Below are 24,650 nucleotides of genomic sequence, written 5' to 3'. Positions count from 1 at the left end.
GTTAGCGAGCTCGGTGATATTTACGAATTGGCAATTTCGCCCACTTTGAGCCCCATTTTTGGCTAATTCCATTGCTCAGTTGACTAAACTTCATAGCTATTTCTTTAGAACTCCATCTTTTCTATCGATTGAGTACAAGAAACTGCGCATTTACCGATTTCAGCTACTCATTGTGGTCAGAAATTTGCAATTTGGCCAATTTCACGCAAATTAAAAAATATACCAATTTCAAAATATGGTCCAGAATGAAAAATGCAGAGATTCCTGGTTCTAAAATATTTTCTTTGTTCATCAGTTATGTCTCCAGGCCCCTCTGATATTACTCTTGCTTTCTATTTTGAATTTTTATTCAAACAAAAAATAGAGAATTTGCTGTTATGCAGACTACTGCAATATTGTAATAATTGTATAAATAATGTCAACCCTTTCATGACTGCATATTAGAATGGCTACTTGGACATTTATTGGAAAATGACATTTGTTTACTTTTGAACATTGGCAAAAATCAAACATTTCCTCTACTTTGAGCTCCATTTCAAGGTTCTTTTCATAGTAAAAGCAATCAAAATCACCTCTATTTCTATAATATGTTTCTCATTCTATCAAATGAGACCAAGAAAACGAGAATACAACCATAAATACTATACGAAAGTAGAGCACAAAGTTGGCATTTTAATTAAAAAAAAAAAATCGGATTTTTTTTTCTTATTATGCACTGCGTGCTGCAGGATTTTCTTATATGGTGCACACTGACCACACAGACCCATTCTCTCACATTTGGGCTTACCAGTTTTCTCCTGCTTGATTTGAAGCAGCTAGAATTTGAGTATATATACATCAAACACGGTGGCTCGTAAGACATATTCGACCGAAACGGTCAAAGGGTTAAAGTGCAGGCATTGTACTTCCCATTTTCAGTACTCAAGTCTGGCTATATAAAAATAACCAGTTTCCCTGAATCCCTTTACTAAATATTACCCTGCTCACACTCCAACAGCTTGTCAGGTCCCAAATACCATTTGTCTCCATTCACTCCTATCTAATACGCTCATGCATGCTTGCTGGAAATTGAAGCCCCTCGCCTACAAAACCTCCTTTACCCCCTCCCTCCAATCTTTTTGAGGACAACCCCTACCCCACCTTCCTTCCCCTATAGATTTAAATGCTCTCCATGTCATTCTACTTTGATCCACTCTCTAAATGACCAAACCATCTAATAACCCCTCTTCAGCCCTCTGACTAATACTTTTATTAACTCCACACCTTCTCCTAATTTCCACACTCCGAATTCTCTGCATAATATTTGCACCACACATTGCCCTTAGACAGGAAGATATGCTAAAGAAATAGTTCTAATTGGTTTCAGGGCGTAGTAGCTTGAAGTAGTTCAAATGAGCAGAAATGCCTTATTTTGCCACTGTTACACAAATTACGTTACTCGTTCAACTGGTTGGTCTAATACGCGTTCATGCATGCGCTGATATTTATACAGTTAATGTATTTTGCATAACAATAAATTATTTTTTTTGTGTGAATAAAAATTTCAAAATAGAAACTGTAATATAGAAGCCTGGGGATGTAACCAATGAACACAGGAAATGTTTTTGCCAGGAAAGTCTACATTGCTTATGCTGCACCCTATTTTTAAAATTACAATTTTTTATTTTTGAAATTGGCCAAATTACTGATTTATGATCATTTTATTGGTTCAAGTAGTTAAATGGGCAGTTTCTTATACTCCATAGATGGAATATAAGAAATGCTAGTGAAATAGCCAAAAGTTTGGTCAACTGGAACAATGGAAATTGCCTGAAATAGGACTAAAGTGGGGGGAAATTGCCAATGCATAAATATTGCAGAAACCACTAGCTTTGCGAGACAAATTCCGTAAGTTTTTTCCATCAAATTTTGTATTTAAAGTTTCATTACCTTTAGAAAAAGATTACTTCATAATTTTTTTTTTTTTTTTTAACTCGTGGACCCTGAAAGCAGTTTCCAGATTCTGGACCCTGAAAGGGTTAATAATGGCCATAAGTGTTTTGGAAAGAAAACTAAAATTTTAGTTTTGTTACTGAATGTCAATGCACATGTGGAACTAGATTTTTTAAAACATGTTTTTGATTTTGGTACAAAGTAAGATGAGGGTTTCATGAAATTTTAAATGTTACAAAAGAATGTATTAGCAGTAATTCTTTTTCTTTCAACAAACCGGCCATATCCCACCGAGGCTGGGTGGCCCAAAAAGAAAAAAAATAAGTTTTTTAACTTTAGTAATGTATGTATATAGAAGAGGTTACTAGTCCCATGCTCTGGCATGTTTGTTGCCTCTTTAAACATGCATGGCTTAGGGAGGAAGAATTCTGTTCCACTTCCAATGAGACAAGAGGAAATAAGAACTAGTAAGAACACATAGAAGAAAATCCAGAGGGGTGTGTGTACACATGCTTGTACAGTAGGGCCCCGCTTTACAACATTCCTCTAATATGGAAATTTCAGATTATGACCAAGATTTGCTATACGACTCTCCCCACCTTACTTTCTAATATGGTCCCCCTCACCCGGTTTCTTTACAGTCTCCATGAGCACCGCATCTCTCCATTATGTCTGGAAACTTTCCAAAATTTCTAGTGGTTTCTATCCCTTTCAGGGTCCAGAGGCCAAATTTCAGTGTGCACCAGGATCCAAGAATTAAATTTTTTTTTATTTTATTTTTGCTTATGAAATGGTAGAAATTTTTTTTCTGAAGGTAATAAAACGAAAAGTATGAAATTTGATGGAAAATTGATGAAATTATGCTCTTGCGAATTCTAGTGTCAGCTATATTTACGCATCGGTGATTTTGCCGACTTTCACTCCCATTTTAAGCCAATTACACTATTAGTCCACCAAATTCTTAAGCTATTTCACAAGAAATTGCCAAGTCAACTGTTTCAATTACAAAATAGTGATAAGAAATTGGTAATTTGGCCAATTTAATGCAAAGTTCAAAATATTCCATTTTCAAAAAAGGGTCCAGAATAAACAGTGCAGGCATTCCTGGCACTAAACTACCATTTCCTCTGTTCATTAGTTATGTTTTCAGGCTTTACAAATGAATTCCATTTTGATTTTTTATTCACATAATGAATTTTTATTCAAACCAAAAAAACAGATGATTTATTATGCAATATTGTAATAATTGTATAAGTAACATCACCACATTTGTGAATGTATATTAGACCCACCAGCTGGCTTGTATAAGAAGCGAGGTCATTTGGTTACTCTTGAACATCGGCAAAAATTTAACATTTCCACTATTTTGAGCTCTGTTTCAAGCCACTTTCAGTAATAAAACCAATCAAAATAATCTCTATTTCTGTAATATAATCTCTATTTCTGTAATATATTTTCCATTCTATCAAATGAGACCAAGAAATCGCAAATACAACTGTAAAAAGCATAGATAAAAAAACACTGCAAAGTCGCTATTTTGATAGAAAATTACGGTCTCGTTTTTTTTCTATCATTATGCACCGTGGTGCAGGATTTGTTTTATGTGGTGCACACATACCACATAGATGTATTCTCTCATATCTAGGCCCAAATTTACCGCTCACAGCTTATCAGAGTGAGCTGAGCTCATGGTGTAGATCTACGGTTTGGACTCTCAACTCAAAGCCGTAGAACTACAGCACAGACCCTGAAAGGGTTAAGTTATTTCATATATACATGTACTCTGAAAATTGTTTACCTGTACCTAAATAGACTTGCACACTGTGCTGGTGTGCAGGTAATCATTAAAATCACTAAGTATGTCTAGATGCCATATTAATAACAATACAGTGGAGCCTCGGCTAACGAAGGCATCGCGTCTAACAATTAATTCGCCCAACGAAGCGTTTGAGCGTAAAAATTTTGGCCCGGCCAACGATGAAAAACTCGACCAATGTGATTCGTCCTTAGCCTGTCTGTCCAGCCTGAGCGCCTCGGCTGCCCTGCCGTCATTGTTTACAAGCCAGGGCTGCTGCTTCCGTGCATACATTCGATACATTTTGTATTTCATTGTTTTTAGTGCTTGTAAGTGCTAAATAAGCCACCATGGGCCAAAAGAAAGCATATAGTGCCAACCCTGTGGTAAAAAGGGTGAGAAACGCTATCAAAATACTATCATACCACGGTCAGCTGCTGCTGCACCACAATCAGCTGTTGTTGCGCCACCATCAGCTGTACTACTCGAAGATGTGGAGAGACTGTTGTTGGTGTGGCTTAACGAGAAACTATTAACCCCAGAGGGTTAGCCACCCAGGATAACCCAAGAAAGTCAGTGTCATAGAGGACTGTCTTAACTTGTTTCCATTGGGGTCCTTAACCCTTTCAGGGTCGGCAGGCCCTCTCCTAAACTTGTTCACAGGGTCGGGGAATTTTTGGAATTTTTTTCTTATGAAATGATAGAGAATCTTTTCCTGATCATAATGACACCAAAAATATGAAATTTGATGGAAAACTTACAGAATTATGCTATCGCGAAGTTAGCGGTCTCGACGATGTTTCCGCATCGGTGATTTTGCCCACTTCGAGCCCTATTTTTGGCCCATTCCAATGTGCCAGTCGACAAAAATCGTAACTACTTCGCTAGAACTACATTTTTTCTATCGAATGAGTACAAGAAACCACCTATTTACCGATTTCAACTATCCAAAAAAGTGGTCAGAATTTGGCAATTTTGCCAATTTCACACATTTCAAAAGATGCCAATTTCCAAATAGGGTCCAGAATAAACAAGACAGATCTTCCTGGCATTAAAATAACATTTCCTCTGTTCATTAGTCACATCCCAAGGCCCCTGTTACATTTCTTTTGTTTTCCACTTTGAATTTTTATTCTCGCAAAAAATAGAAGATTTACTGTTATGCAGACTACTGCATTAGTGTAGAAATGGTATAAATAATATTAGCGCACTTGTGAAAGAATATTAGACTCGCCAGTTGATGTGTATTGGACGCATGGCATATTTTGTTTACTTTTGAACCTCGGCAAAAATCAAACATTTCTGCTACTTTGAGCTCAATTTCAAGGTACTTTTCATTGTGAAACCAATCAAAATCATCTCAATTTCCATAATATGTGTTCCACTTTATAAAATGAGACCAGGAAAACTAGAATACAAACATGAATAACATACAAAAATACACTGCGAAGTCGCTGTTTTAAACCATAGTCAGTTTTTTTTCTCATTATGCACTGTGCGCTGCAGGATTTTTTTTTATACTACTCACACCGACCACATTGACCAATTCTTTCATATGTAGGCCTACCAGCTTTCTCACGCTAGATTTGAAGGGGCTAGAATTTATGCGTACTAGTACGGCACCAACCCTGGCGTGCAAGTCGTACTACTTCGGCACCAATCCTGAAAGGGTTTATCTTATCCCCCAGGTTGCGACCCACACCAGTCGACTAACACCCAAGTGAACAGGAAAAATTGCCTGGAGCTAATGCTCATGTTGGTGAATTTAAGGCCAGTGAAGGTTGGTTTGAAAGATTTAAGAATCGTAGTGGCATACACAGTGTGGTAAGGCATGGCGAAGCGGAAAAATTCCAACCCCAACAAGTATTTAATTGTCGAAACAGGCCTGTTCTGGAAGAAAGTGCCAAACGACCTACATTATTCAGGACGAAAAGGCACTCCCAGGACACAAACCTATGAAAGACAGGCTAACTCTGTTTTGTTGTAATGCTAGTGGGGATTTCAAAGTGAAGCCTTTACTCGTGTATCACTGAAAATTCCAGTGTGTTTAAGAGTGTCTCATCACTCATCAGTACTCTTCAGTAAAGGTAAGTGTCATTTTAACATTTATTAATGTAGTTATTTGCATGTCTCATTGTTTTCTTTGTAGGGAAATGTATATTTCATGATATTTTTTTGAATACTTTTGGCTGTCTGGAATGGATTAATTGGATTTCCATATTTTCTTATGGGGAAAATTAATTCGACTAACGATAATTTTGTCTAACAATGAGCTCTGGAATGGATTAATATAGTTGGCCGAGGGTCCACTGTAATACTGCCTCTCCTCACTTAGTGATGTACTCGTTTACCAACAACTCTGACTCATGATGGGCTCGCTGACCAGTATGCATACCTAAATGTATATTAGAGCTGATTTCCTCTATTCTGTTTATTACGGTATACAGTACACTAATGTATAAACATTTAAGGGGGGAGTCGGGAATTGTTTCAGCGCTCTCAAGAAAAAATTCGAAAAATTATGGAAATGAGTTATTCATACAGAAAAATAGCTTAACTCTTTGGCAACACAATGGTACAAGAATCAATGTTCTACAACGTTTCTACAAGAAATTATAGTCATTTATATCAGGTATGGTGGCAGCGATGTAGGTAGCGCGTCTGTTCTCAACCCATGTATTTTTTGGAATTTTTTCCTTGTTTTTTATCGCTTTTTCTTTGCATTATTCTTTCTAATATAATAATTGATTATTTGGCATCATATAAGAGTAGGTGGAGCTTATCAATAGACGTCTAGCCTATCGGGAAGCACCTGGGTACACTCGGCAGTGCTCCCTCTCCATACGGCGCCAGGTGAAATCACTTCATTAGTACGCTTATATCAGCTTATGTATTAACTATACGGCTTATTTATCTATCAGAATTGATCTAATATGATATAATAATCACTATAAATAACAAACATGTTATATACTCTAGACTGAATAAAATAGGCCATAATATAGCGAGAGTCCACCAGCAATATCTCGATATAAAAGTTACTCCTCGTCTCCATGTTGTATTGTTTGGTCTGTGAGTGAGAGAAAACGGTGTTTTGAAGAGGGTAACTGTACTAGAACATCAGTTTACTAAGAAATACACCGAAACAAACGCGATTTTCGCGAAATTTTTTTTTTTTGACAGGCCGGCCGGCGTTCTAGGCCTATATCTCGGAAGTAACTTATTCACTTATTTCGCTTAAAAAACTCCATTATTAATGATTGTATTGAAATTATTTTCACAGACAATATAAAACAGTGTGTTTTAAATTTTAACAACAGATTTTTTGGAATATCTCAAATATTTTTGATTTTGTGGGGGGAGGTAAAAGGCAGATATTTTGGTGAAATGCCAAAAATTCTGTCAAATGTATTTTTTTTTACCATGATAATAAGATATATTAGATGAAATGGCACTGTAAAAACGTCGTGCTAGTTGTATTCTAACAGTTGGGAATGTCGGAAGTGCCACTCGTAGTGCCAATTTGTCAGGCCATGCTGCCATATATCAAAATTATGTTAATATTTTTTTTCTGTTTGTTGGCCAATCATACTGAAACTTTGTCACATTAAACTATATATGCACCTCTAAAAGTACACCAAAAATAAAATAAATCGGTTGAAAAATAAAAAAAAAAAAATGTTCGCTTCCCTCCTTAAAAATATACTAAACATGTTATAAATTATGCAAAGGTGACATTAAAGCAATATCAAAGATGGTCGACATAAACACACTGCCATTATAATATGCTCCTTGTTCGACAAATTTGTTTACTGACACTGTATTAGGAACAGAACTCAGTCGTTAAATGAGGAGAGGCCGTACTCGATAATAATCACCGAGTCTCCTTAAATGTTGTATATACACATTAATCCATCTATGATATTTTTTCAAAATTATGTAATAAACATGATAATTACACCCCACAGTAGAATAAATTAACACGATATGTGGTAGCCAGATGACTCGTGGGAGTGACGCCAAGAATGTTTTCTCTAGTCCAGCATCAGAGAAAATATGTACACTCCTTTCATATGCCTTCACTCAGAGCGTCATTTCTTCTAAAAAGGGTGTTGCATGAGAATGGGAGTGTTACTTTTTATTTATTCTACTGTATCAATGTGGAGACAACTTGTACACAAACCAGACATGTTCGCTTGGTTTGTTTACATAACTCCACACCTGTCCTCTCATGTACTCATTCTCTCTCTTGTTTATTTATCTTGTTTACTTGCCTCTGACCTTACATTAAGACTACAAATAAATTAATGTAAGTAATGAGTGTACTATGTATTTTACTTTTTTATTGGTTTTTAATGCCTAGTTCTGTTGCTAACTTAATATATGTTAGTGTAAACTAGTTATCTAGTGTTTATATGCATTTATCAGTGGAAAAAACAGGGCATTCCACTTTTTGGCGGTAGCGTGGAACCTAACCTGCGGTATAAGTGGGGCCCTACTGTATGTGCAAGTGTAGTGTGACCTAAGTATAAGAAGTAGCAAGACGTACCTGAAATCTTGCATGTTTGAGACAGAAATAGACGCCAGCAAACCTACCATCATGTAAAATAATTACAGGCTTCCATTTTACTCACTTGGCAGGATGGTAGTACCTCCCTGGGCAGTTGCTGTCTACCAGCTTACTACCTAAGATTAGCAGTAATATGATTATATATTTAACTAGGATATATCTTTCAACTAGACAGTATTTAAGTAAATTTCCCAACGTTAATTTGCCATGGACTGTACTTTAGTCTGGTGCTTTATATTTTGGTGGTTTGTGCTGTAAGGGTGAGACTGTTGATACTGAAGATTGCCTTTCATGCACTAGTAGGAAAGGTCAGTTATGCATGGTTACAACTTTCAAAACATAAGTTAATAGCAGTTTTTGCATTTTTTTTGCCTACCTGTGTGTTAGGGCAAATCCTGCTTAGAATTTTTAAAGATATTTTGTTTGAACCTAGACATTAGGTTGATACAGCAACTACCCACAGGGAGGTACTACTGTCCTGCCAAGCGAGTGTGAAATGGAAGCCAGTAATTTTTTTACGTGATAGTAGGATTGCTGGTGTCTTTTCTGTCACATAAACGTGCAGGATTTAAGATACGTCTTGCTACTTACACTTATTTCACACTACTCATACATGTACAAGCATATATATACACACACACCCCTTAGTTTTCTATTTTCTTATTAGTTCTTGGTTTATTTCTGCTTATCTTCATGGGTAAGTGGAACAGAATTCTCTCTCTAAGCCGTGCGTGTCATAAGAGGTGACTAAAATGCCGGGAGTAAGGGGCTAGTAACCCCTTGTTCTGTATAACTACATTTGAAAGGAGAAGCTTTTTTTTTTCCTATTGGGTCACCCTGCTTCAATGGGATACAGCCGGTTTGTTGAACAATTTTGTTTGAAGTTATTGTTCAGTCTATAATTATTTGCTATTGCTTTGCTGCCACTTTTGTGGAGTGGGATTATCATTGATTTTAATGACTGGTGTGACGTGATGTCTAGGCTCCCTTGGGATAGAATATTTAAAGCACATAATGGGTTTCTTGCCATTCTTGAACATGGAGTTTCTGGACCTGGGACAGTGCATGGCCTGTTGACAGCGGCTTTTTCATAGTCCACTTGTGTAAGGGTTGTCATATTTTGTTCATAAAGATTGTAGACTGTACTGACTGGAAATATTCATCTCATAGAAATCTTTTACTTTCTAATGCTGTAATGTAATAATTTTAGGGCAGTGACAGTAGATATTGAAAGATTTATTTCAATATGTTTATATACTTAAAATTCATCAGTTCTGAATCCTGAAGGAATGTGTGGTTCTTAGTTGACAGCAGCATATGCCTTTGAGTGAATTTGCATTCCTAGGTGGGTTTAACTGGTTGTAGTATTGTATCTAGCATTTCCAATAGTTTCTTATGAATTATTCTTAATATGAGATATTTAGTCATTAATTTTCTTCAGAAATACTTGTTTACATTGTCTTTGTTTTGTAAAATGTGGCAATTTTCAAGAGAGGATGCTTGAAACTGATGTACAGGCGATGGTCGATTAAGACAGGATTGTGGATTTTTTACTATACAATTGTTGACTCTTGGCAATTTTTTTTTTTTTCTGGCAGTGCCATGATTTTAATTTTTGATGATGCAATTATTGGGAAGTGTACAAGGCTAGTTAGTAACTGCTAATTTCACTAACTGCTCATTGCTGTGCCATTAAGTCATTCACTTACCTTACCTGTATTTAAACAAATGTTGCATGTTAATCATTGATATTAGTGTGGAAAGTACATTAAGTAAAGGAGAGTGAGAACAATCTTGTGGCACTGCAATGTTTGAAGTTCATAAGGCTATAATAGTATACACTATATATGTGTATCACCATGGAAGTCTTGGGAAAATCAACAAATTATTAAATTGTAGGATTCCTGCATACCAGTCAATACATGTAGTATTTTCATATCTGCATGATTGCTAAAAAAAAATTTAGGCTCCTGAAGAAAAGTTTGTACACAAAATGAAGATTTATATATCCCTTGCTTCCTTCCATTTAAATAATCAGTTACAATTAGAGAAAACTAAATGTGAATACTGTATGTTGTGTGTACCTTATATAATGTACATCAAATAATTTACTTTTGTAAAAATATATTGCTTGAATATTTTGGGTTGAGAGGATCTTCACCTGTCCAGGAGAGCAACTTGCACCAATGTTTATATACCCTCTGCTCATCTTCCTTTGCATAATAAAATTTAAATAAAAAATAACCTGAATGTAATGTGTGTACAATACCTGCTTTGTGCATTTGTGCATCAGTTTAGTTGGTACTTGTATTTTGTGATCAACAAAGGAGTTTTGACATTATGAAGCTTAAAACAAATTAAGGAGTTCTAGTGTATGTGACTGTTTTTTCCCCATATGTTCTTCAGTTCATCTTAGACCATTTTTTGACAGGACCATTTTCATAAACGTAACTATCATCTTAATCAACAGTTGACTGTATTTTTAAGTTGTCAAGCAAAGATGCAAATGCTTTTAATTGGTTTGAGTAATTATTGATTAATTATTGGTATACTGGAGTGGCAAGTTCAGTGTAATAAGACAGTACCTGCAGACTACTAGTGTGGATAGTACACAAAACTAGTTCCAAACATTTTTAAACTACATCAACACTATTCATGTGGGCAAAACTGTGGGTATTGAACTTTTGGTAAGACATCCTCTTCAAGGGGGGCTCCTTGGCGTGGTGAAGAGGCTCTTGGTCTGAGGAATTAGACCTATCGGTCTTCTTCCTCAGACCGAACCTAATTACCCCCCAATCTCCCCTCCCCTATCCCATCCTCCCCATCCTCCCCTTTTTCCTTTCCTCCTCCTCCTCCCCACTCCTCCCTTTTGCCCTTCCTCTTTTTGTCCTTTGGGATTTCTCCCACAGGCGCGCTAGTTCCTAGGTAGGAGAAAGGACACCGGGGTCCATCCCATTCCGTTGAGGTTTCTTGGCGGTGGCGTAGTTTGCCGTGGAATCTGGATTGCCTAGGGATGTCCCGATCCCTCTCCGGTATCCCGGAGTAGCTTTGGGTGTCTTTTGGGCGACGGGTGTAGCTCTGGAAGCCACCTTTCGGATTCCGGGGGTGGTGGCTGAAGGAGGTATGCTTTGTGGCGGATATCCGGCCGCCCTCTCTTTTGTCCACCGAGGTAGCTCGGCAGATGTGAGGTTGCTATCCCAGATTGCTGGTTTACTGGCATGAAGGGTAGGGTATGGCACGGGTTCCATGCTGCATCTGCGCTACTAGCGGTGTCGAGTCCTCTTGGGCGCGGAGGGAGATTTCTGGCCCTTTCATCCCTCCTAGGAACTATCCCTCCCCGGTCCCCCCTTTTTTTTTCTTTTTTTTATTTTTATTTTCTTTTCTTCTTTTTTTTTTTTCTTAAAAACAAAAAGAAAGAAGTAACCTAACCATGGCAGCCCTAGTCCATGAACCTGGTACCCCCGGGCCCCTTCTTGATACCGCACCCCGTTCTGACCCCGCCTCGTCTTTGGACCACTCTTCAGACATTCCTCATGCCTCTGTACCTATTGCCGGTGCTGTTTCCTCACCCGCTTCAGGTACTGAGGCCTCGACTGACTCCTTCGATTTATCAGACCTTCGCTCTCCTCTGACTATGCTTCCGGCCTCTCCCTCTACGGTGCGGCAATTTTCAAATCGCCGACCCGTTCCACGTCGGACCAACTCTGGTCCCACGCCTAAACGTCAACGACAATTACCTGCTGATGATACTTCTCCACCTTCACCTTCTCGTTCTTCTCAGAAACGATCGACACGTCCTTCACTACCTTTCCACGCTCAGTTTCAGACTGAACAGTGGACTAAATTCTTCACTTTACGACCAACTTCCTCTACTGCCTATCTTTCTGACCATAGTATTGGCAAGGCACTCCTACGCCATGTTGGTAAAGATATTTCTTTTCATGCTCTTAAGAGCGGTACGCGCATCATTACCGTACAGAATGCTACCCAGGCTCGTGAGCTCTCTCGTCTTACCCATATAGATACTGTTCCTGTCACCCTTGAAAAACATCATTCCCTCAATTCTTGTAGTGGTACCGTTATTCTGCCCCATACCATAGTTCAACAAAATTTCCAGACATGTGGCACCGACATTCTAGAACAGCTGGAACTCCAAGATCTCCCAATCCTCAAGGTAGACACTTACATTCTTCCTGCCCGTGGGCGGAGACGATACCCTAGCAATGTGGCTCGTTTAACTTTTGACAGCCGAGAACTCCCATCCTCCGTTTATATAGCAGGACATCGGTTACAAGTTCGAAAGGTGATCCCTACACCACAACAGTGTAGAAATTGCTGGCGATTTGGCCATCCAGCGAAATATTGCAGATCTATCGCCGAATGCCCAGTCTGTGGTGCCGATGACCATTCTAATACGTCTTGCAATCGATCTCCCTCTTGCCTTAACTGTCATGAGGCTCACCCTTCGTACTCTCGCCGTTGTCAGGTCTATTTAAACGAGCGGGAAATCCGTTACCTCAAAGAGACAGAAGGTCTCCCTTATGCCATGGCAGTTTCTCATCTCCGCCTCCAAGGGAGACTCCCACGTGTTTCTTATTCCCGTGTTTCAAAACGTCCCCCCACTTCTGGTATCCCATCTTCTACACCCACCTCTGTGGTTACCTCTCCCATAATCACTCCTGTATCTAATCCTTTTGCTGTCCTCGGCTCAGACGTCCCTACTTCAACGCCTCAGTCTAATCTCGCTTCTTCGAGTTCTCTCTTACAAGCCTCAGTATCGACGAGACCTCGTACGACACCTCTTCCCAATCGTCCCTCTACTTCTCAAAAGTCAAAAAAAGGTCCGGTAACACCTCCTACCCATCTTCCACCTCCTCATTTTACCCTCCCTGTCTCTGTCCCTAGTTCTTCCCCTCTCACTGGCTCAGTTACAAGTGCAGAGGTTCACCCTCCTCCTCGTAATGTACCTTCCTCCCCTGTTCCCTCCCAAGTTTCTTCCTCTTCTGCCACCTCCCAGGTTCCTGTCTCTTCTGTCCCCTGCCACGCTTCTCCAGTTCCCTCCACCCTTTCGCCCCCCCCTACCTTGGTACAGTCCAATACAGTTCCAATCTTTACTCATCCTCCCCCTACCATTCCCAATATTGTCTCCCATACGACATCTCTGAATTCCAAAACACTTGAAGCAATCTCTGAATATATTGCAGAGACCAAACCATCAATGGACACTGATCCACCTTCCGCTCTTCCTCTCTCCTCTGCTCCATCTGCGCAACTCCTTTCTTCACAACGCACCGTTCCTTCGCTGCTTGAACATTTTCCACTGCCTCCGCATGTGGACTTTTCTAACCCTTCTAGTCCGTAGGAACCCTTACCTGCGGATTTCAAGTATCTTTATCATTGCCAATCATGGCCTTTTTACAGTGGAATATACGCGGCCTCAGGGGTAATCGGGGTGAGCTTCAGATGTTACTCTCCCAGTTTGCCCCTGTTGGTGTTTGCTTACAGGAACCAAAATTACACTCTGCTGTTATTTCTCACATCTCAGGCTATAATTTATTGTATTCTTCAGATCCTTTTCCTGATGGGACCTTTAATGAAAGTGCCCTTCTTCTCCGCACTGATATTCCGTACCATCAGCTATTTGTTCATACTTCGCTGCATTACACAGCAGCCCGTATCCACTTACATAGGTGGTATACGCTCTGTTCTTTATATCTCTCTCCTTCTCGGGCATTATCTATTCCGGATTTTGCCTTCCTTGTTTCGTCATTACCGCCACCGATTCTGTTACTTGGTGATTTTAATGCCCACCATTTCCTCTGGGGAGGGTCTCACTGTGATTCCCGTGGAATTCAGTTAGAGGCTTTTCTTGCCACCCACCCCCTCCATGTTTTAAATACAGGTACTCACACCCATTTTGATCCTCGGACTCATACTCTCTCTTGCATCGATCTCTCAGTTTGCTCTTCCTCCGCCGCATTAGACTTTACTTGGTCTGTTCTCCCGGACTTACATGACAGTGATCATTTCCCAATCATTCTTACTTCCCCTTCATATTCGCCACCTCTTCGCACCCCACGCTGGCAATTTAATCGGGCAAATTGGAACCTTTACTCACACCTGACTGTTTTTAAAGAGGTTCCTTCTTCGTCCTCCATCGATGAGCTTTTACACCTCTTCTCGTCCTCCGTTTTCACCGCAGCTTCTCATTCTATACCCCAAACTTCGGGCAGGCATTCTCAGAAATGCGTGCCTTGGTGGTCTCCTGCTTGTGCTGGTGCAGTACGTTTGAAACGCGCTGCATGGGGCAGGTACCGGTACAATAGAACCACAGAGCGACTCCTTGATTTTAAACAGAAGCGTGCGATCGCTCGCCGTGTCATCCGTGACGCTAAACGCACTTGCTGGCGAGATTATGTCTCCACCATCACCTCTGCTTCCTCTATGAGTGCAGTCTGGAAAAAAGTACGAAAACTGAGTGGTAAATATTCTCCTGACCCGGCTCCTGTTCTGCGGGTTGCCGGTGTTGATATAGCAAACCCACTAGATGTTGCCAATGAAATTGGCAATCATCTGGTCCGTATTTCTCAGGGACTCCATCTATGCCCCTCATTTCTTTCCTCAAAGTCTGCCAGAGAGTTAGCACCCTTGGACTTTTCTTCTCTCAGAGAAGAACAGTATAATGTGCCTTTTACACTTCAAGAACTGGAGGCAACACTCTCAGCTTGTCGATCATCGGCAGCTGGGCCCGACGACATTCATATTCGTATGCTACAACATTTACATCAGTCAGCCCTTGCAGTCCTATTACACCTTTACAATCTTATTTGGTCACAAGGAGTTCTTCCACAGCTGTGGAAATCCGCCATTGTTCTCCCTTTCCGCAAACCAGGCACTACGGGACATGAAACCTCCCACTATCGTCCCATTGCTCTTACCAGTGCAGTTTGCAAAGTAATGGAACGTCTAGTAAATAGACGTTTAGTGTGGTATTTAGAGACACACAACAGTCTCTCCACTCGTCAATATGGCTTTCGTAAGGGACGTTCTACCATAGACCCCTTACTGCGCTTGGATACGTATGTTCGTAATGCCTTTGCGAATAACCACTCAGTTATTGCCATATTTTTTGACCTTGAGAAGGCATATGACACAACTTGGAGGTATAATATTTTAGCCCAAGCCCACTCCTTAGGCCTTCGAGGCAATCTACCATCCTTCCTTAAGAACTTTTTAACTGACAGGCATTTCCGTGTTCGGGTTAATAATGTGCTCTCCCCGGACTTTGTCCAAGCTGAAGGTGTCCCCCAGGGATGTGTTCTGAGCACAACACTTTTTCTCCTTGCTATTAATGATTTGGCCTCTAGTCTTCCATCAAATATTTGGTCATCACTCTATGTTGATGACTTCGCTATTGCCTGTGCAGGCGCTGACTGTCACCTCCTTACAGTTTCTCTCCAGCATGCAGTCGACCGTGTTTCCAATTGGGCCACCACACATGGGTTTAAATTTTCCAGCACTAAAACCCACCAAATCACTTTCACTAGACGCTCTGTCATCTCTGATCATCCTTTGTACCTCTATGGCTCACGTATCCCTGAACGTGATACAGTCAAGTTTCTGGGCCTCCTCTTTGATCGTAGGTTATCCTGGAAACCTCACATTACCTCTCTGAAGGCAACTTGTCACAGCCGGCTGAACCTTCTTAAAACCCTTGCTCATCTTTCGTGGGGAGCTGATCGTCGAACCCTCCTTCACCTACATTCCACCCTTATTTTATCGAAACTTGATTATGGTGACCAGATCTATTCAGCGGCATCTCCTGCTACTCTCTCTAGCCTTAACCCCATTCATCACCAAGGATTACGTTTATGCCTTGGTGCTTTTCGCTCTTCCCCTGTCGAAAGCCTCTATGCAGAAGCGAACGTTCCATCCTTATCCGATCGCCGTGATGCCCATTGCCTGCGCTACTATGTACGCTCTCATGATCTCCGCAATCCTTCCATTTATAGAATGGTCACTGATATTAGTAGACATTCTTTATTTGTTCGCCGCCCCTGCTTACTCCGTCCCTTCTCTCTTCGCCTTCATTCGCTCTTGTCTTCTCTTCAACTACCACCTTTCTATGTACATGTAGCATCTCACTTTTCCCTACCCCCCTGGGAGGTCCCAGCTGTTCGAGTCTGTTCTTTCTCCCTCCCTTGCTCGAAAGCCCAACTGTCTACGGTCGCTTCCCGCTCTCTTTTTCTTGACCACTTTCACTCTCATTCTCATGCCATTGCTGTGTACACAGATGGCTCTAAGTCTTCTGACGGCGTAGGATTCGCAGCAGTGTTTCCGGACAGCGTCGTACAAGGGCATTTACTATCTTCAGCTAGTATTTTTACTGCTGAATTATATGCCATCCTTACAGCACTTATCCGTATTGCATCTATGCCTGTGTCATCATTTGTGGTTGTCTCAGACTCCCTTAGTGCTTTACAGGCTATACAAAAATTTGATACACCTCACCCCTTAGTCCTCCGTATCCAACTTTGGCTACGCCGCATCTTTACTAAGCATAAAGATATTGTTTTTTGTTGGGTCCCTGGTCATGTTGACGTACAGGGCAATGAACAGGCAGACACTGCTGCGCGGTCAGCAGTACATGACCTACCAGTTTCTTACAGAGGTATTCCATGTACGGACTATTTTGCTGTAATATCTTCCCACCTTCACACCCGTTGGCAACAACGTTGGTCTACTATGCTCGGCAACAAACTTCAGTCTATTAAACCGAGTATAGGTTACTGGCCGTCTTCTTATCACCAGTGTCGAGGTTGGGAGACTACTCTCTCCCGTCTTCGCATTGGCCATACTCGTCTTACTCATGGATATCTCATGGAGAGGCGTCTTGCTCCTCTCTGTGAGAATTGCCAAGCTCCATTATCAGTCAGCCACATTCTGTTGGACTGCCCACTTTATCAACGAGCACGCAGAATTTACCTCTGTCGTCGTCTTCGCCCCGCTGCTCTCTCTTTACCTTCCCTTCTCGCTGATGGACCCACCTTTCATCCGGACTCTCTTATTGACTTTTTGACAACGACTGACTTACTTCACAAATTCTGATACTTTCAGCCCTTTCTACTTGTATCTCTTGCTACCCTCTACCCCCGTACTATCCCCTGCCCCGCTGTTTTCTGTAACCTGCTGATCATCCCCCCTCCCTCCTGCCATCCAATTCCCTTGCTTCCTTCCCTACCCTGCAGCGCTGTATAGCCCTTGTGGCTTAGCGCTTCTTTTTGATTATAATAATAATAATAATTTGGTAAGACATGACAATCAAATTATGGAAAGATTTTGCTGAGGACTGCAGGTATTCTTGAATTTTTAAAATTCAATATGCAGTATTTTAATTTTTTAGTGTTTGGTTTTCATAACATAAAATTTATATGAAGCTAAACCTTGGTGGCATTGTGGATTTAATTTTGTTGGAAAGGTTAATTTTGCTAGTCAGGCCCCCTTATCTTTTAGCTTATTCAAACCTGTCGAATTTTCACACCCATTCTATACATAGGCAGTGCTTGCCACTGTCTCCTGTTCATGCTATAAGTCTTAATTTAACTACACAAATGCAAGGTCTCAGGAATGGTTGAAGGTAGAGGATTCAGGGGGCTTGTGTGTGCATGGTATATCTTAAGTGGGAGATGGGAAGGATAGTGCCTGCCATATGCAGGAGGGGTGGGGATATAGTTCAGGTAATCTCAGTTGTGATGTCACATACTACTGGCAAAAAGACTGAAGGAATGATTTGGCAAGATAATGATGGTGCATGGATTTTATTGTGCCACCCTACATTGGTGGGAGTTTATTGCTGTAGTTTTCCCTTAGAAACTTCAGATTCTAATGCTGTTTGTAATGTAAGAAATGTCAATGTGGACCTAACTCTTTTTTTTTTTTTTCTCTTCATTCTCAGTTTAGACTGGGAGTGCATTTCTGCAGAGGATAGTATACCAAGACTTGGCTCTGAAACTTCAACATGGCATGTAGGGGCTTCCAGTGCCTTAAACAGAAAAATGTAAGTTGACAATTAATTTGTTAATGTAGAGATTAACATTAATATAATTTTGTTGGTATTTAATCTTGAAAAAATGTAATGTCCAAAAATGAGGTCAATTTAGAATAAATTTAATCTTGAATAGCAAATTCTAATTTTTTCCTGTTATGTCTGTTAGGATTTTATGGATCCACTACATTTTCTTGTGGCAGTTTAATGATGGGAATTTTATAAAGCACTGAAATTTACTTTAAAGTTAATGCATGGTAATGCTAAATGAAAGTTAATGCATGGTAATGCTAAATGAAATTCTCTAATTCAGTAGTGTCAGTGTTCTTCCTTCAGAGCAGTCAGTTTGGCTCTTGTTTTCATGTGGTCTTCTTCCATTTGTATTAAAATAAAGGTAATGGCAAGTGAAGCATAATAGTTTCAAATGATGGTTTATCATGTTAGACTTATGATTTTGGGTGATGTAGGAATTTTGCCGATTATTTGAAATATTGATCTTTTAGAAAGGTTTTACTTCTTATTTTTGCAGTAATACGTATATAATTTCACGTATACGGCAGAAGTGGGCTTTTTCAATTTATTTAGCAGGTGTGTATAAATTATACTTTCTATATACCATATTGGTTTGAAGTTGACTTTTCCAAAAGAAAGTTTACTAGTAATTGAAGATAGTAATACAAATTTACTCCACTGCATATGCTAGTGGATTATATTGCTTGAAATATTTTATAATTGTTTTGCAAGTGTTAAGTTGTTAAATTGCTCTTACTGACTTTCAAAGTTTTGATTTAAAGGTTTAAAAAAAAAAATGCAAGGCATGTACTCGCATGCTAGTGGGGAAAAAATGCCACTCGGGTGGCTCTGCTTGATGCAAGCATCAGTTATATAAGTAAAAATGTTTCTCAGGGTTTTTGCACAACAGCTCCAGGTTGCTTAATTATTGGCAAACTGGCGTTCCAAGTGCAGAGAGTAATAGGAAAGCGTCTACGCTCTACTCGAATAAGGGTAGTGCGCATAATTTCCTGACATGTTGATCCAGACTAAATATCAGTGGATTAAATTATTGGTAGGAGGTTGTTTGGGATTTGCTGTTTAGTGACATTTAAATTGTTTTATCTGCTAGCCTCTGCAAAAACTGATAGTGTGAATGATAGCTTTTATTTATGGGGGAGGGGGAGGGGGGAGGGAGGACCTTTCCTTGGGAGACTGCCAGTGGATTAAAAAAATTAAAAATGTTCAGGGTCATTGAGCTGTAATGCTTTAGTTTTAACTGGATAAGTGTGATATCAGCAGAAAAATGCAGTCACTTTAATTTAAGAATATTTAATGGAAACATTGGTTATGGAGCTATGGTCACACATGGAATAATCAGTGTCCCAGGACTGAAATGTTTGCAGTAATAATTTGCTACATTGATAAATTTACTTCATACATTACATTATTATACATTAAAATTTGATTTTAAAACCCTTAACCCTTTGGTAGGCAAAAACGAAAATTGCGAATTTTGAAATGTTTTTCCCTATGAGTGGATAGTGTGTCTCGATGTAAAGTAAATGAGCCCATAGAAAGGAATATGTGAAAGTTTGTTTTCAATCAGTTGCCAATATGAGAAGACTGACAAAAGTAGGTCTTGCCTATCAAAGGGTGAACATTTTTAAATGTTGCAAAGTTGCAATTGTTAATAAAACACCAAATAACTATTTTTTTAATTTTATTATACAAAGACAATATCAAACGCATAAATTAAACTTGTTTTCAAACATTTTGTAAGTATTAAAAAAATACAAAAATGAATCGAGTAGCAACATGGACACATTGCAAAGGGATATAACTTTCAATTCCCACATTCCTGAGTTTCCTGAGAAAGAATAATCATTCTAGATCACTAATTTGTACAATTTCTATCCTTATTAATGTATATATTTACTTTGCATATGGCACAGGAAAATGAGGATGTGACATGATGTTGGTGTTTGCTGCACAATTTGCATCTTCAGTAGCTTGCCTGGCACTGGCCCGTGAGAATTTTGGCTTTTTGGATGGTCTGTCTTCCTCATCATCACTTGACACCTCTGCATCCTGTGGCAAGTATTCATCACTACTGTCAAGCAATTCCTGGTGATCTGGCTCTGGATCTGAGTCAATTTCCTTCAAAAATGCAGAGATATTTGGACTTGTCTTTGGAGGATTCACCATAAAACAATTTCTCATTGATCTGGAAGGACAATAAAAACATTCTGTACACACCCAGACCACTACAGAATTGCTATATGCATTACAATTTTTTTTATAAATATTTACTGAAATTTAAAATGGGGCCAAAATAGGCAAGAACGATAATTTTCGGTCTTTTTTTGTTGCACTTTTTTCATATGCATGGTGCACTCACATATGCTTCACACAGACTTTATATATATATATATATATCAAAATATGCCTAAACTATTCATTTACGCACTAGAAACACAATTGAGTACTTACCGACATTGTAGAGGGTAAAATCCAAGGGTACACGAGTGTCACTCGATGAAAAAAGCGTCTCTCGGTGACGCCAAGCTAGAAGTGTTTACATTTTGGTCTCTTAACCAGTGGGAAGCGAGCAGAAGCCATCACCACTTAGCTGGAGCGACTCAGGGAAGGCTTGTGATTGATCAGAAATAGAGAATGGGAACACAGATGCACAGTGGGTGTGTAGGAGGAATGCGCCAAATATCATGCTTTCAGAAACAACAAATGTCGTTCCTGCCTAATAAAATGCCACTCGGGTGGCTCTGCTTGATGCAAATATCAGTTTTATAAGTAAAAATGTTTCTCAGGTTTTTTGCACAACAGCTCCAGGTTGCTTAATTATTGGCAAACTGGCGTTCCAAGTGCAGAGAGTAATAGGAAAGCGTCTACGCTCTACTCTAATAAGGGTAGTGCGCATAATTTCCTGACATGTTGATCCAGACTAAATATCAGTGGATTAAATTATTGGTAGGAGGTTGTTTGGGATTTGCTGTTTAGTGACATTTAAATTGTTTTATCTGCTAGCCTCTGCAAAAACTGATAGTGTGAATATTTTTTATTTATGGGGGGGGGGACCTTTCCTTGGGAGACTGCCAGTGGATTAAAAAAATAAATGTTCAAGGTCATCTAAGCTGTAATACTTTAGTTTTAACTGAATAAGTGTGATATCAGTGGAAAAATGCAGTCACTTTAATTTAAGAATATTTAATGGAAACATTGGTTATTGAGCTTTGGTCATGCATGGAATAATCAGTGTCCCAGGACTGAAATGTTTGCAATAATAATTTGCTACATTGATAAATTTACTTCATACATTACATTATTATACATTAAAATTTGATTTTAACCCTTTGAGGGTCGACAGGCCCTCTCCGAAACTCGTTCTCAGGGTCGGCCAAATTTCAAAAAAAAAAAAATATTTATTTTTTCTTATGAAAAAAGTTTTTTTTTTCTAAACATTATAGGCTAAACAAAAAAATTTTTACGTCAATACTTACCGAGATATGGAGGCGTGAAATTTGCCAAAATTGAACAACATATGGTAACATCGCCGACTGCCGTCACCCGGTATTTTTCTATTTACTTTTTTATGTACTATTTTCAATTATTTTTCAAATTTTCTTTTTCTGAGTAACTTTTATGGCCTCTGAGGCCAACATGATCAGTATTTTGTAAGTTATTTCTTTTTCAATACTACACAATAAGGGCGTAAACACTGCTGTCATTATTTTGTTTACAGAAAATATTTACACAAACGATATGAAATGTTGTTTATTACTATTTTTCTATATTTTATATACACATATACAGTCACAGGGAATGTTTCTAGAAGTTCTGAAGCCTGTGGAACTCTTTGAAACATGGTGTCATGCACAGTGGAGTTTTACACTCCTCACACATAAAACGAGTGTCTCTGCGTTGTTGTGTGCGTTTTTTTGTATGTACACAGACGTAACACCTCTTCTGAGCCTTTTTCTTCAAAGCAGTAGCAGGCAGTTTTACCAGGAAGTGATCACCATGCTTCAGACGAGCAGGTAGTTGTTGAAAATTTGGTGGGCGGTCAATTGCAGGTGCTGTTCCTTGGTACTTGAATACTATTTGTCTGATGACAGACAAACAGAATTTGCCGTACTGTGGTTTGTTTCTGGTGCTCATCTTATACATATTATAAGCATTGAGCATGGGAATGTCCAGAAGATGGAAAAACAGTTTGATGTACCACTTATAACTCTTGCGAACACAATCAGCAAACCCAATCTGCATGTCACATTTGTCCACTGAACGCATGTTGAAGGTGTAATCAATCACAGCTGCAGATTTTAGAATGGGTTCATTTCTCTCTCTATGCTGCCTGCCACTGTCTGCCATTTCATTAGGGTGAATTGATGACAACAGTGTGACATCTCGTTTGTCATGCCACCGAAATGCCATGATGTCATTGGCAGCAAACGCCTGCACCTCACCTCTACGAGTGCCAGCGTCAAACCTGGGCATATGTTTCCGATTTGCACGCACTGTGCCACACACATCTGTCATGTTCACTCGCAAAAAATCACTGAGTGAGGGGCTTGTGTACCAGTTATCTGTATATAATATATGCCCCTTACCAAGGTATGGTTCTATCATTGTTCGAACCACATCACCTGAGATGCCCAATAACTTCCTGGTATTTTGCAATGTATAACTTCCAGTGTACACAATAATATCCAATACCAGACCACTGTAACAATCACAAAGCACAAACAACTTTATACCAAAGCGTTTCCTCTTGCTTGGTATGTACTGCTTGAAAGAGTCTTCCTTTGAACAGAATCAGACTCGTCAATTACAAGCTTCCTGAAGGGATAAAAATGCGTACTGAATTTCTGTTTGATACACACACACTCCTAATCTTATATAACCTGTCAGTTCTGTCAGGCCTGGTTTTATCTGAGAAGTGAAGCATACGTAACATTAGCACAAATCGATTCACTGGCATTATATCACTGAAACCTGGTGTTGCAATCAGGGGGTCTGTTGACCAGTATGATTTCACTTTGTGCTTATACACATGTGGCATAAGCATTATTGTGGCAAAGAAAAGATACATCTCAGCCACAGTTGCCTCCTTCCACTGGTGTAGACGTGATTTTGGTGAAAGTAATGTGTTTGCCATGGTGTACTCGTAGTAAGTGTTGCTTTCCATGACAATACTTTCCATCAGTGGTTCGTCAAAGAATAACTCGGAAACATTCCAGTTCAGTGGCATTGTTCCCAAGTGCACAAGATGGCCGTATTCCACTTTGGCTGTCATCAAACTGGTGGATTTGGAACAAAATTGACAGCTTCCTGCCAATCCCAGGTGCGGTCTGCTGGTGGGTACTGGACAATGACAGGTGGTTGTGGTTGTGGAGGCTGGTGTGGTGGGTGAGTGGGGGATGGTGGCCTTTGTTCTAGATCAGCTGAGGCAGTGGCGTGGGTGGCAGCATGGCCCACTGCTGGTGCCTCACCGCCGGCACCACTACCACCACGCACATTTTCCATCCCAATTGCAACAGTATCTTCGTCATTTTCACTGTCTGTTCCTGTTGTACAGCCACGGGATGTACTCCGAGATACACTCCTTCCCCTTGGTATAACATATGGCACACTATCAGAGCGCATATATCGTCGTATATACTGACGCTTCACTGGGGAATATTGCACTTCACTATCACTACTGGAACTAGTTTGAAGAGCTTGTAGTTCATATTCACTATCACTATCATCACCCATGCTCTCATCTGAGTCTGGGATTTGGGGAAAATAGAAGTTTCCTCTTGGGTTCTGGAACTACTGAACATGAACAAGAGGGCCCAGCACCAGAGGTGCTGGGTTTTCCTCGCTATTACCGATATTATGGTCATTAGTTTCGGTCAAAACCTCACTAAAACCACGAAACTCATCTTCACTGGCACTTCCATCACTATTAGAACTGTCACTGGGGAAAAGTGTCCCAATTCGCCGAGGAGTGAGGACCTTCTTACCGCGAGGCATGTTGGACATTGTTTACTAAGAGGGCATTCCCACAATGCACCACTGGGTCCCAGATTTTTTTTCTACTGCGCACACCTACCATGCAGACCCATTCTCTCACACCTAGGCCTACCAGCCTTTTCGCACGAGATTTGAGGCCACTAGAATTTATGCGTACTAGTACGTCAAAAACCCCTACGCGTAAGACGTACTAGTACGACCAAAACCCTCAAAGGGTTAAAACCCTTAACCCTTTGGTAGGCAAAAACGAAAATTGCGAATTTTGAAATGTTTTTCCCTAT

The 24,650-nt window shown here is 39.9% G+C and overlaps 1 non-coding gene across 15 annotated transcripts in view; it reads left to right on the top strand.

Annotated features, from left to right (window-relative positions):
* The window catches only part of LOC128706550 (uncharacterized), a 77,041-nt gene that overhangs the window by 47,310 nt on the left and 5,081 nt on the right, over nt 1-24,650 (top strand). For 13 of the 15 annotated variants that reach the window (XR_011392448.1, XR_011392457.1, XR_011392444.1 and 10 more), the window contains 3 exons: nt 18,253-18,354; nt 18,872-18,930; nt 20,289-20,429. This is a non-coding gene — a transcript (uncharacterized protein). The remainder of the gene's footprint in view (nt 1-18,252; nt 18,355-18,871; nt 18,931-20,288; nt 20,430-24,650) is intronic. The other 2 variants (XR_011392449.1, XR_011392455.1) reach the window with 1 other exon arrangement.

The sequence above is a fragment of the Cherax quadricarinatus genome, chromosome 26 (assembly GCF_038502225.1).
Source record: "Cherax quadricarinatus isolate ZL_2023a chromosome 26, ASM3850222v1, whole genome shotgun sequence".
Classification (NCBI taxonomy): domain Eukaryota; kingdom Metazoa; phylum Arthropoda; class Malacostraca; order Decapoda; family Parastacidae; genus Cherax; species Cherax quadricarinatus.
Note: the sequence above shows the minus strand (reverse complement) of the source record. Positions and strands in the feature narration are given on the sequence as shown.